This window comes from Dysidea avara, chromosome 2 (genome assembly GCF_963678975.1).
Source record: "Dysidea avara chromosome 2, odDysAvar1.4, whole genome shotgun sequence".
Lineage (NCBI taxonomy): Eukaryota > Metazoa > Porifera > Demospongiae > Dictyoceratida > Dysideidae > Dysidea > Dysidea avara.
Window position 1 is genome coordinate 41,629,441 of NC_089273.1, and position 13,006 is coordinate 41,642,446.

Genomic DNA, 13,006 nt, shown 5'->3' on the forward strand with positions numbered 1-13,006 from the left:
AACTAGGGCTGTGACAAAGCTTTGGATGTTTCATGGGTTCGAAGGTTAAGTTAACTTCGAATTATAAAAGTATGTTTCGAAGCTTTGTAATACACTCACAGTCTATGAAAAAATTACAAATAAACGTTGTTATCTTTATTGCACCTGCTTATTTATCTTGCACGATCGACGTTCGTCTCTTCACAATCGATGTTTGTGTGCCACACTCACCATCACAGTTTCTACTGTAGAAAATACCTTATAAAGTGTCAGATAATGCATAGAAATCATCCTATTAGCCTTTAGTTGGTGTTTACTTATGCAAAGTGAACACGCCCATTTGCAATCAATAGATCGTGTCATTCAGTACTGCTACTATGAACTTTCCAAATGTTCAAAAAGTGATTAAATAAGAGCTAGAAAGATAAACCTTAAGAAGGATACAAGAAAACGTGTAACTTCGAATGTTCAAACATTTTATTAGTGAATGTCTGAAGGTAAATTTCGATATTCGTCCCAGCCCTACATCAAACATTTTATTACCTAATTTATAATCAAAATCATTATATTTAAGACGTTTCAAAAATAAAAACTTAATCCCACAATCAATTGCAACTTGTGCAACTATAAATATGGGCTTGTGCATCTCAACATGTGATGATATCAAGGTTTTTATTGTTAGAAACATTTTTTGGAGAAGTCCATACATTTTTGGAGGACTTTGGTGACAACATGTTTTGTGACTACGTACTTGGCTGCAGCACATGTTGCTGTCAGACCTTCAGTGCTGGTCACTGTAAAGCGCTAATAATAAATACTTTAGGTTTAAGGAAGAAAATCCATCCCTCCTGGAGGAAGACTGAGTGTGGCCCCGACTAGACATTGGGTGACCTGCAGTTCGAATCCTGGGGCTGGAGGGATTTTTTTCCTTACTTTCTGTTACACCTTATTCAGTCAGTAAGTCAAGTCACTAGGTCTAAGTCCTTGTAGTTAGGTAATCCTAAGGCTGCAGCACATGTTGCTATCAGACCTTCAGTGTTGGTCACTGTAAAGCGCTAATAATAATAATAATAAAGTAATAATACTTCGTATACAGTGCTCAAAGCCCCGACTGCTCTAAACACAATGAGTACAAAGAAAAATTAGGATTTAACTTCAATTAAGGATCAAAGAAGTAGGGAAGTCGACTACACCTGAATATGTATCATACAGTACGATAGTTTTGTAGGGACCACAAAGGCCCATAAAAAACATCACTCAAAAAACCAGCCTCACTTTTCCCAGACAATAATGAGGCAGTATTGGTTAGGTAAAACCAAGCGTTCAGGTCGATCCGAAATGCTTTCAACAAGTTCCTACAGGAATGTATTGTTTTGAATTATTAAACAGAGTTTTCTAGTGACTGAGTAACTGAGTAACTAACTGATGCCTTCAGACAAACACACCTCGATAACAGCTAAAGCTACGGGCTTGATTTTTTTTTTCACCGTTCAATGTCGCTTTGGCCTGAGAGGTACCTTTTGGCATACCGCAGCACATACAATACATTCTTCATGGACTTACCAGTGTCCTCCTTTGTGTCCCATTCATCTTTGCTGACAGTGAAAAGTGTTGATTTGGCGGCAGAAATCTTTCATAGTGTTTTCAATGTCATATATCACGACATAAGCAAAGTCTTAGTTTTGCAACACATTTTACTTATAAAATGATTAGCATTATGTCTAAACTAAATACTGTTGGCAATAACTTAATAACTATAGCGTTAACACAGCATTGCTTATACGTATTTTTTATTTTTCTCCTGCCATCTTGTATTTGTTACATTATACTGAACAGCAAAAGTGTGCATTATTAAGAAATGTTTATGTCACAACATAAAGAAACGTATGTCATATCATATCATGGAACTTTATGTCACGACATGACGTATGTAACGACTATCATAGCATCCCTATGGTACATTTACCATGTACCATGCATAACCAGCCATGGTTTAACTTAAATGTACCATGGCCAACCAGGCTTTATAAGATATGTACCCTGAAATTTGCCTTTGAAGTTAAGTGGCTTCATGGTACAGTAGTGGACAATAAAAAGTTCCTGTTCCGTTGGCGTTCCATTTCCGTTGCGTGCATTGGAAGGCTAAGAAAATGCTTACAGAACAGAATTAAAATGCTAGCATCAGTCTTACCATTTTCGGAGCGTTTGTGAAATTTGCAAACAGTTGTACAAGCCCTTGCCAAGTTATTCGAGATGATGAATAATACTGTGCACCACTGGCCAGCAAAATCATTCCTACAATGCTCCAAGAGTCTGGGATGGAAGCTAGTTGGCAGTTTAACATTCACATCAGCTTAAACAAGCCAATATAACACTAAGTGGAATAATAGAACTGTGATATCGCCTACCGAAGGTTAGAATACAATTGTTAAACAATTAGTTTTATTGTTTTTTTAATCACAGGTTTGTTGCTATGAAGCCATCATGTGCCAGAAAGCAAAGCCAGCCAGGATGCTGCTATCTCTACTAATGTCTCCTTTTCTAAAAGTTATATTTTTAATGTATGATATTATAGTAACAAAATTCCTTCTGTTCAGATAAATAGGTAGTGAGCATTAATTAGGGAGAAAGTATAATAGTTCAGGTACTAGTATTTTAGGCAAAGTTCGCTAGAATACGTACTTGTTGCTATACACAAATATGATTTAATAAACAACAGAACAGTTGGTTGTAAGTCTTCTTTGCCGTTTGTCGCAGTCAGCTACTTTCTGTGAGCCTCGCCTCTTGTAACAGTAAGCAGTAGTGTTCTACGTGAAGAAAGACATGCAGTACACATACATTAGTGTGTTAGCATTAGTTAGTATTCGCTTACTTATTAGCAACTCTTCATTCACTCCATTTCCTCTGCAAATAAAACACACATTCTCAGCAATAATTAAAACGCTAGCAGAACGGAAACGCTACGAAATGGAAACGCCTCACCAAAAGCATAAAACGGAACAGGAACTTTTTTTTCCGCTACTGTACATATAATACAAAAAAGCCTTTGTGCAATCGGTCACTTTAAATTTGTCTATCATGAATTGAAGAGGTCAGTGGAAAAGGGGGACATGTGCCATTCTAGAATGTCCATTTTCTAAAATTAGATGTGAATAATGTTGTAACTATGTAAACAACAGAATTTAAAAGTTCATAGCAGTCTCAAATAAATTTTTAACAAATATTACAATAATTCAATCATGTTCCAAAACTCTATTTAATGCCCACTGCAAGGTCATCTAAATTTTCAAATGGCACTTGTCCCCTTTTGCCACTGGCCCCTTCAATTGCAAAAATGCTATTAAAATAAATCCTATTATAAATATCAACTTTGTTTGTTTGTTTGTTTTACTGTCACCCGTCCAGATTACTCCGTATTTTGATTAGTTATCAAAATGACTAGCTGGCTACAGAGCAGTTTGATTAGTTTATTCTGTGGTATAGCTCTTAGTGTAACGTCAACAGTGTAATGGGGAGGTAGAGTGTCGAACTACGCTATAGACTGTGAAAAATGAACCCATAAAGTAACCCGCTTACTTTTATTTCTTCTCATGTTGATTTTTCAGATTTAACACCTTAATAGTTTTGATGGATGGAACGCAATGACCGAAATTCCTCTAGACATACATAGAACTGCCTAGGCAGGGGAGGCGACCATGATGAAATCTCAATCAGGGCTTTATGGGCTCATTTTTCTCTCCCTCCCCATTATATACTCTTGGTAACAACTATACTGTATTCAGAAGACCTGGATAAGAGTGTTAACAATAACAACCATGTTTGTATGCACACTCATATAACTTCTCATAGCTTAGTGCTAGTATATAGCATAGAAATAGGCTGGGATTTCTATTTTGATTGTAGTGAGCAAGAAGGCTTTTTATTACTGCAATACAAATAATGGTATTCGCTAAACAATGATCGGTAGTAATATTGATTCGTAGAGCGGCTGTGCTAATTGCCGATGTGGTAGAAATTGCAATATCCGCGACTGATCTGATCAGCCGATTATTGCTGTAACTTCAAAAGTTCTTGGCTTCTAGAGCTGAAACTTTGGTTGACCTTCCCTTTGGTTATCTAGATAAAGAAAATGGAATTAAATGGAATTCAAAAAATGCGTTAACATGGGATTCTTGCAGATCCAGTCACATATTGTAATTTGGTAATTACGTATCTATGCATTGCTGACGAAACGTAACTCCAACAAGCCACTTTAAACCGCAATTTACACACAGAAATGTCTTCTCAACTGTTTTATATTGTGTCTATTGTGTTTTCTCACATGAATTGTTTAGGGAATGTAATATGAAACTGAGCCTTCCGAATTCGTATAGCCTAAAACTACATGTTGATCAAAAGTCTGTTCACTGGGCTAGGTTAAATGAACACTGTAACTGGGCTAGGTTAAATGGGCTAGGTTAAATGGGCTAGGTTAAATGGGCTAGGTTAAATGGGCTAGGTTAAATGGGCTAGGTTAAATGGGCTAGGTTAAATGGGCTAGGTTAAATGGGCTAGGTTAAATGGTCACTGGGCTAGGTTAAATGGTCACTGGGCTAGGTTAAATGGTCACTGGGCTAGGTTAAATGGTCACTGGGCTATGTTAAATGAACACTGTAACAGCATTAGGGTAAAATGTTAGGATGTTGTATTAGATGAGCTAGATATGTTGTTAAGAATCTGTTTCAAGCCTAGTCCATGAAATCTGTCTGAAATTAATACAGGCATGTTGTTATGTACTGTAGAATGTATATTGTATCAGTTTAGAGAGGTATTAGTTTCATAACCAAAACCCACAATCAGTTGTACAATGTACATGTATATAAGGAACTCAGTAATCTTAACTAACAATGTTTATAACATATACAAGAATTATTAAATTTTTGGAAAGACTTTGCTGAAAGCAGAAAGTCTTTATTTATAACCCTTAAACCAACAAAGAAGTTTTGGGAATGCATGATCACAGGGGGTTGTAAAATGTGGAGTTGCGGAATAACGCAATAAGCAAAGCTTATCTTTTGCAGATTGTACAAATAGTTATATGCTCTATAGTAATCATGCTTTACTTACCTCGAGATTTACCTTGCAACAGCTCTGCATGGCACACCATGGCAATGGATGAACAGCAGCTGGGCGAGCATTAAATGGAACGAGCACACAACCAATCATCCTAGAACGATCTACCTTTGCTAAACATACTTCTTAGTTGAAATAACTACAAAACGCTAAGACCTAGATAGGTCAAACTAGCTTCCCTTCATGTGCATACGACCGAATTTATTAGAGTCACATGATTGAGGTAGTGGAGTTTAGTAGGGAAGTCCAGTGGTTGTGTTTGTCTTTAAATGGGTTTCAAACATCTTCAGGATTGAATCAAGGGTGTAGATAAGTAAGTTTAACAAAGGTAGATCATTCTAGAGTGATTGGTTGTGTGCTCATTCCATTTACTTGGTTTATCCATCGCCGTGGCATGCCATGCAGAGCTGTTACAAGGTAAATAAAGTATATTTACTATAGCGCATAGTACTATTGCAAAAGATAAGTTTTGCTTATTCCGTTATTCCACAATTCCGTATTCCACGTTTTACAAACTCCCACATGTTTACACAATTAAGGACATGCATGGCAAGATTAAGTGGGGTAACTTAATTCTTATAGCCTAAAACTACATATTAATCGAAAGTCTATTCACTGGGCTACTTGGAGAATGTTAAATGAACACTGTAACTACACCAGCTTACTTGTTATGAAGTGATGAACAATAGCAAGTTGCGTCTACCATATTTCAAAATTCTTGCCATGTGCTTAATTTTTAGGTATACTGTAGTCACAGGTGTAGATGATTTCCCTTGTTTCTATATATACAGTATGAACTACTTTACTTTTATCATGCATAGTTTATTTTATTGATTGAAAAAAGACATACGCAATTCAAATAGACAATATTTCCTATACCCTACAGTAAGCTTTTTAGTGGGGTTTACAAGAAAACTTAGAAAATGGTGTGCATAATATGCTTTGATCTTTGGAAGATAATGAGGTCTTTAAAATCCACTAAGAGACCTGCTAGCAGGTTTTTAAATTTAGAAACCTGCTAGCAGAAAAGATCTCAAGCATCACAAATCTCACTTTTGATCATTGATTTGCTAAGCATCTTCAGGCTGATAGCGTGCAGTGGGCGAACAGTTACTCAGGCCAACATGCGATTATCCACTCTATTCATTTTATAGTCATGTCTAGAAAAATTCAATTATGGGTGGTGCAATCTAACATTTTATGTACGTTTGTTATGATGAACGGAGAAGTCCAGAAATATCATGGAAAATTCTGTTTAGTGCTCATCTGTTTCTTGACTGTTCTAAGGCTGTTTTCATCTTCTGTTAAACTATGGATGGACTTTACTAAGTCCTAAATGAGCAAGCTTCCTTGTAGAGACATTATTTTGCACTACGTGTAATGTGGGTGTAGTCCATATTATTCATAGTCCATATTTGAAACCATACCTACCTGTTCTTTGTACTACTGTGGCACCACTGAAGGCGGAACTTGTGCCAACTTGTTCCCATTGTATAAATCCATGCAAGCTGTTTCTTCAACACACGTGTTTTTTACACTGCTGTGATGCCATAGGCACTGGCTACCGCTAACCCGACTCGACATTATTGATTACTGCCGTTTCCCAGCTGTACTAGATCCAAGTCTAACTTGTAAAAGGAAGCAGTGCGAGCTTCAATTTTTTTTCAAAAGCACATTCAGTCTTCTGTGACTATTAAACATTGTGTGACAATTTCAGTACAACATGCAACCCAATCCCGCAATGAGTCCTCTTATATGCCCATATATAACGCATACATTTTCTAAGTAGGTTAGAGACCACGCCCTCAAATCTTCATGCTAGGTCTCTAACCTACGCTAAGAAATCACAATGATTATGTGAGCTTGTTGTGTAACTTGAAAGTTAGGGCTGCTGTGGGTCTTCGTTTAATCTCTTTTTTGCTCTCATGGTGTGTGCTGTGACTGCTGCATTGGTACTGGTGGAGTAGGTACAACTTCTAAACTTTTCTGTGGTACAGAAATAGAGACCTTCTGTAACAATTGCGGATCATTGTATTACCCTGTTGGGTGCTGATGTGCTACTACAACACAATGTAGTCCCACATGTGTAACTAGATTTTTTATTGTATCAATGCGCCATCACCTGCAGGTACAGATGATTATACTTGCACATACAGAGTACAGCAGTATATTATGTGAAGTGGTGTGTAACGTTCTATATCAATACAAGTACACAGAAAAAAATTGGAATTTTTAACTACAGTAGGGACAACTAAAAGTACTGAAACAAGCTGGAAACCAATAAATATCCATTACCATATAAGCAGAAAATTTGACAAGGGATTAAATTTGACAGTTGACAAACTTTCATAATTGTCAACATTTAATCCACCAAATATCTGGGAAAGACAAAACAAATCAAAATGTGCAATTCAAGAGAAGACCTGTGAACGAATGTGGCTTAATCTGACAAAGATCTAAACTGTATGATGACTGCAGCTGCAGCCAAGCATTTCTACAAAACTTTCATACTTTCTGTTCGAAGGATTTTAAAAATACAAACCCACAATCAATTGTAACAAGTGCAGCTATATACAATTTACAACATTTCATTGATATGTTCACTTTGTAGATCAACTCATTTACAAATCATATTTTTTGGAAAAGGTCATACACTTTTGGAGACCTTTGCAACAACAAGGTACATACATTGTATATACTGTGGTATGCCAAAAAGGCACCTGTCGGGATGAAGTAGCTTTTACCATTATTGCTAGTCTGATAGCATTACTACGTCAGTCGGTTGGTTGGTTGGTCATTTGACAATATTACAGTGATTCATAGCAACTTGTTGGAACTGTTTGGGGCCACACTGGTTGGGTTTCTAAACAATACTGCCCATTAAGGCACTATGATGGTATTGTGGTTTTCGTTGAATCTGCTTGTGAGAAGATGTAAACCTCCATGACCCCAAATATGCACTACTACAGTACTGAATGATAGGAGTTTGTTTAAAAGGCGTGCGTATAACCTAGTTTTCTGGATTATGCATTTTCAGGGATTTGGTTGTTGTTTTTTTTAACTGCTGCAGGTTTAAGGGTTAATGAAGGTAGAACTATGGTTGAAGCAGTGTGTGTAGTTGAATAATTGTATAATGTCACAGTTTTTAAATTTAAATTACAAGGCTGGAATATATTTGTATGAGCAGAGGTACAAGTACTTAGCAGAGAGTTAGTGGTTTAAGTCAAGTGTTATTTTTGTTTGTTTTGTTTTGTTTTGTTTCTTGCTAATAAATTTCACGGATTTTTCTAAGTTGTTTTACAATGACTGGCTAAATATCTATAGTGTTCTAAATTTTGAACTGTATTTATCTTCTTTTTTTCCAATACATTTGATGCAATAATAATCTTTCTTTACATGTACACATTTTGTTTGTTTCTATCCTATGTGTAGTCACAAAACTTTCCAAAAGCTAGTTTGAGAAGTCAGGCCCACAGTCAGTTTACAAACTGGAAACCACAATTCATAGTTTAATACTGAGTTACTTACAAAAGGCCAATTGAAGTTATCACATTTACTTCAAGATATTCACTGATGTGTGTGTATGTCATTTGTAATTTTTAAAAAATATTATACATCCCTTGTAGAAGACCACTTGTTTTTAACTATCCAGATGCTAAATAAGTAAATGCCAAATTGACTGTTCAAATAGAGTATTTTGTCAATTGGTATATGCTCTATTGCAGTGACTTGATTACTGCTTGGAAATATGCCCATAATGCCGTTAATCAGCTTAAACATACTGTGACAGACTTTGAAAGCCTAAGTCTGGTATAGGCTTGCCCTTCAGTATCTGGCGACTTATAGTTCGGTGTTGTGAGGCTGTCCCACTCTGTCATTTTATAACTAAATTTAGAGTGTAAATTGTTAGAGAACAGATCTATGCTACCATATCGGATCGGCTTTGTTTATTGGCTTGATAATTTTATTTTATATTGGTTATCAGAATATCGGCTAAAAGTCATATCGGTGCACCACTAAATTCAAGTATGATTAGTACATTAAGATTTTTTATTTTGATTTGGAAAAGGACAGAGTACTTAGACAATAGCATTCAGAGAATGCTTCTGGTAAGAGACCTGTACAGAGGGTAAGACACCTAGTATCAACTTTTTAAATTGCATACTTTGTGGAGTATTACTAGTACTATTCCAGTTGTGGGGGGCATTGTCTAAATAACTAAGTCATTCCTCAGGAATGATGTAAAATAATCACCTCAACTCTGCTGTGGTGATTGTTACACCTGTACATCATTCCTGGGGGTTGTATCTCCATATAAGAATCCTAGCACTGCATATCTTATCTATACATATGTATTTGAAGGTTTTTTAGCTGAGCCCCGAGAAAAGAACTAAAAAAGTGACAAGTTGATGTTATGCTACTTCTAAAAGCCAAGCACTGATGCAGTAATACTACGCCATTCTAACTAAATAGGTAATTAATCAACCACGCATGTAATTTAGTTTATATTCATGCTATTGCTATTATCTTGCTATTATTAATATACAGAAAAATTTAGAATTTTCAACTAGAGTAGGGACCATAACACATCGATAAAAAGTACTGAAACAAGCTGGAGTAGCGGACGATATTGAATCACAGTAAAACAATAAGAAGTGTTATATCCTTGTGCACAGTAGGGATATAACACTTCTTATTGTTTTACTGTGATTTAATATCGTCCACTACTCCAGCTTGCTTCAGTACTTTTTATCGATGTGTTATGGTCCCTACTCCAGTAGAAAATTCCAATTTTTCTGTATACTTGTTTGTTAACTTTTTTTGTAAATAAATTACTATGACTGGTGAACCCACGCACACCGCATCTGAAATGGCACTGCGTACCCCAATTATCGTCTGAAAAGTGAAGCATCCATTACACTTCGTTGTCAACTATGTTCAACCCGTTATGCAGCATTTCTAATCAAGAACTGTTCGAAAAGCGCCTCTGAAATCCATGCATACTAAAAAATGAAATGGTGCCGCACGCCCCAGTTATGTCAATTATTGTTTGAAAAGTGAAGTATTCGTTACGCTTCGTTGTTGGCTATTTTCAACCCGTTACACAGCAGTACGAATCAAGAGCTGTTTGAAAAGCACCTATGACAAATACGGACGATTTCCGTTACGAAGGGAAGCCATCATGTGCTATCGCCAAATCGACACTTTTTCAGTCAGCAAAGATGAATGGGATACAAAGGAGGACACTGGTAAGTCCATGAAGAATGCATTGTATGTACTGTGGTATGCCAAAAGGCACATCTCGGGCCAAAGTGACATTGGACAGTGAAAAAATCAAGTCCGTAGCCTTAGCCGTTATCGAGTTACGCTTGTCTTGAGGCATCAGTCAGGCAGTCAGTCAGTAGAAAATTCCGTTAAATACATAATTTTAATTCCGTAGCAACTTGTTGAAAGCGTTTCAGGTCAATCTGAAAGCTTGTTTGGGCTTAGTTTTACCTAACCAATACTGCCTCACCGTCATCTGGGAAAATTGAGGCTGGTTTTTGGGTGATATTATTTCGTGGGCCACGCCTACCCCTTTGTGGTCCCTACTATACAGTTACTATCGTACTGTATGATTCAGCTAGATAATTAGATTTGTTTGTAATGTGTACGGTGTATTTATTTGTACCTACTACAGCCTAATAAGCCACAACTGTCTGCCCTATTTGAACCAATAATAATATTAAATACTGTAATTTAGCCTATTTTGTAATTCATGAATCATATTGTAATTTGGTAATTATGTAACTATGCACTGCTGTGGAGGCGTAACTTCAGCAAACTACTTTAAACCATGAGTTACACACAGAAGTGTCTTCTCAACTGTTTTATATCATGTCTATCGTGTTTCATGTTTGCAGACTGCCTCAAAGCTGCTCTTCATTTTTGTTGCATAAAAACGGGACATGCCCCCTTTCTTTTTGAAAGAAGCCATTATTTCTGGTGTCCTACAAAGACAGATATGCTGTTTATTTTTGGTTGCATTACTCCCATATAGCCCATTGTGAAGTAGGGTTGAGACAAATAGTTTGAAGTTTCATTCAATTTCATAACATATAGATGCTGCTTTATTGTAGGGAGGTATATTTTTCATGATACATGTGTTTTGTTTTGTTGTTTTAATTGTTATCACTCTATAGTAAGGTAATAAAAGTTTAGAGAGGTAATGTTTTCATAACTTAAACCCACAATCAGTTGTAGAATGTACATGTATATAAGGAAATCAGACATTCTACATCTCAACTACAGTGTCTGTGTATTAGTTTGAACTTACTTTGTTTCACTATAAATTTTTGGAAAGGCTTTTGCTAAAAGCAGCAAGTCTAAAAGCAGCAAAGAACTTTTGGGGTGTGTGTATTTACATATAATGGGTACAGATGGCAACATCAAGTAAAGTAACTTAATTCTTGTAGCCTAAAACTACGTGTTAATCGAAAGTCTGTTCACTGGGCTAGGTTAAATGAGCACTATAACTACAGCAGCTTACTTGATACGAAACACCATTTAGCGTTGGGGTAAAACCCTAGAGATTGTTGTAATCCTTGTTATACGGACATCATGAGTAGAATGACATAATTGCATAGCCATTAGTCTGGGCAGTACTGAAAAATAGCAAACGGTATACCTTCCATAAAAAGTATCACGGTACAGTAGACCCTTGATTATCCAAACCCCTTTGTTCTCAGGCAATTATAAAAGTGTTCGAATAAATGAATAGTTCGAATAATTGAAGTCCATACATTTATACAGAGCTCCTTTGAAATACTCTAATAGAACGCACACCTACTCTAATAGAACAGTCATTTTAAATTCCAGATAATCGAGGTTCCGGATAAACGAGGGCCGGATAACCGAGGGTCTACTGTATTACTAAATATCATGGTATTGATGTAAAAGCCATTGGTATTAAAGTAGCAGGCATTTACCTCAACAAAAACACCAAATACTTATGGTAGCTCAGCAAGCTTCAGGTACAAATCAAACTTGTTTACACTGTTTGGTTAGCTGGCTACATACCTGCCTATTGTCACATGTCTAGTTCTCCTCTAAATATGGGATGAAACAAGTTCACAGGGAGGCCATAATGCCCAGACTGTAGGGTAGTTGGAAAAGGCGGATACGATCGGACGCTGACATGGACGTTTTCAAAAAGCACTTTTACATTTATTTCTCATACCTAACATTGTTTTTAGAGAGTAGGATAGTATTACTCTCATCAGTATATATTATGAACTCTTGATAGAAGGATTAGGCAAATTCTGCTCAAACAAAGTACATACAAGAAATTCAGTGTATCAGCAGAACACTTTGCGACTTAAACCTAAATTCACAAATTTCATCCGCTATGCAATGGACTTTATCCACCATGACGTCACGCACAACAAGATGGCCACGTTATTTGGGGTACTAATGTACAGGCGCCTATGGAGAAATTGTTTTGATTGATCATATTTCACTCGTGAAGCAAGATACCGACCAGTAGCCAACGAGTAAGGATATAAAATAACAAAAACTATTGCACACAAGCGTTATCTCGAAAAATTTCCGGAATGCGATGCAAATCGTTTATTGTATTGTCTTGTAACCGTATCTGTTGCTTAGAGCTCGATATCTTCTTGCCTAGCTGAAATATGATCGATCAAAAGAATTTCTCCATAGGCGCCTGTACATTAGTACCCCAAATAGCGCGGCCATCTTGTGCTCGTGACATCATTGCAGATAAAGTCCATACTTGACATACTACTCGATTTTGTTTTTGAGGTCCCCTAGAGAACCTTTGCAAAAATTATAATTTCAAAATTTCCAGCATTTGTGTTCACTATTTTGTTGAGGTTTGTACTTCACTTATATAGGCCTATCTGTTAGGAGTAAT

At 36.5% G+C, this 13,006-nt stretch overlaps 1 protein-coding gene across 29 annotated transcripts in view; it reads left to right on the forward strand.

Annotated features, from left to right (window-relative positions):
* The window catches only part of LOC136247363 (uncharacterized), an 89,989-nt gene that overhangs the window by 33,662 nt on the left and 43,321 nt on the right, over positions 1-13,006 (forward strand). For all 29 annotated transcript variants that reach the window (XR_010697437.1, XR_010697438.1, XR_010697432.1 and 26 more), the window contains one exon: positions 9,454-9,564. The gene's annotated coding sequence lies outside the window, so the exon portion shown is untranslated. The remainder of the gene's footprint in view (positions 1-9,453; positions 9,565-13,006) is intronic.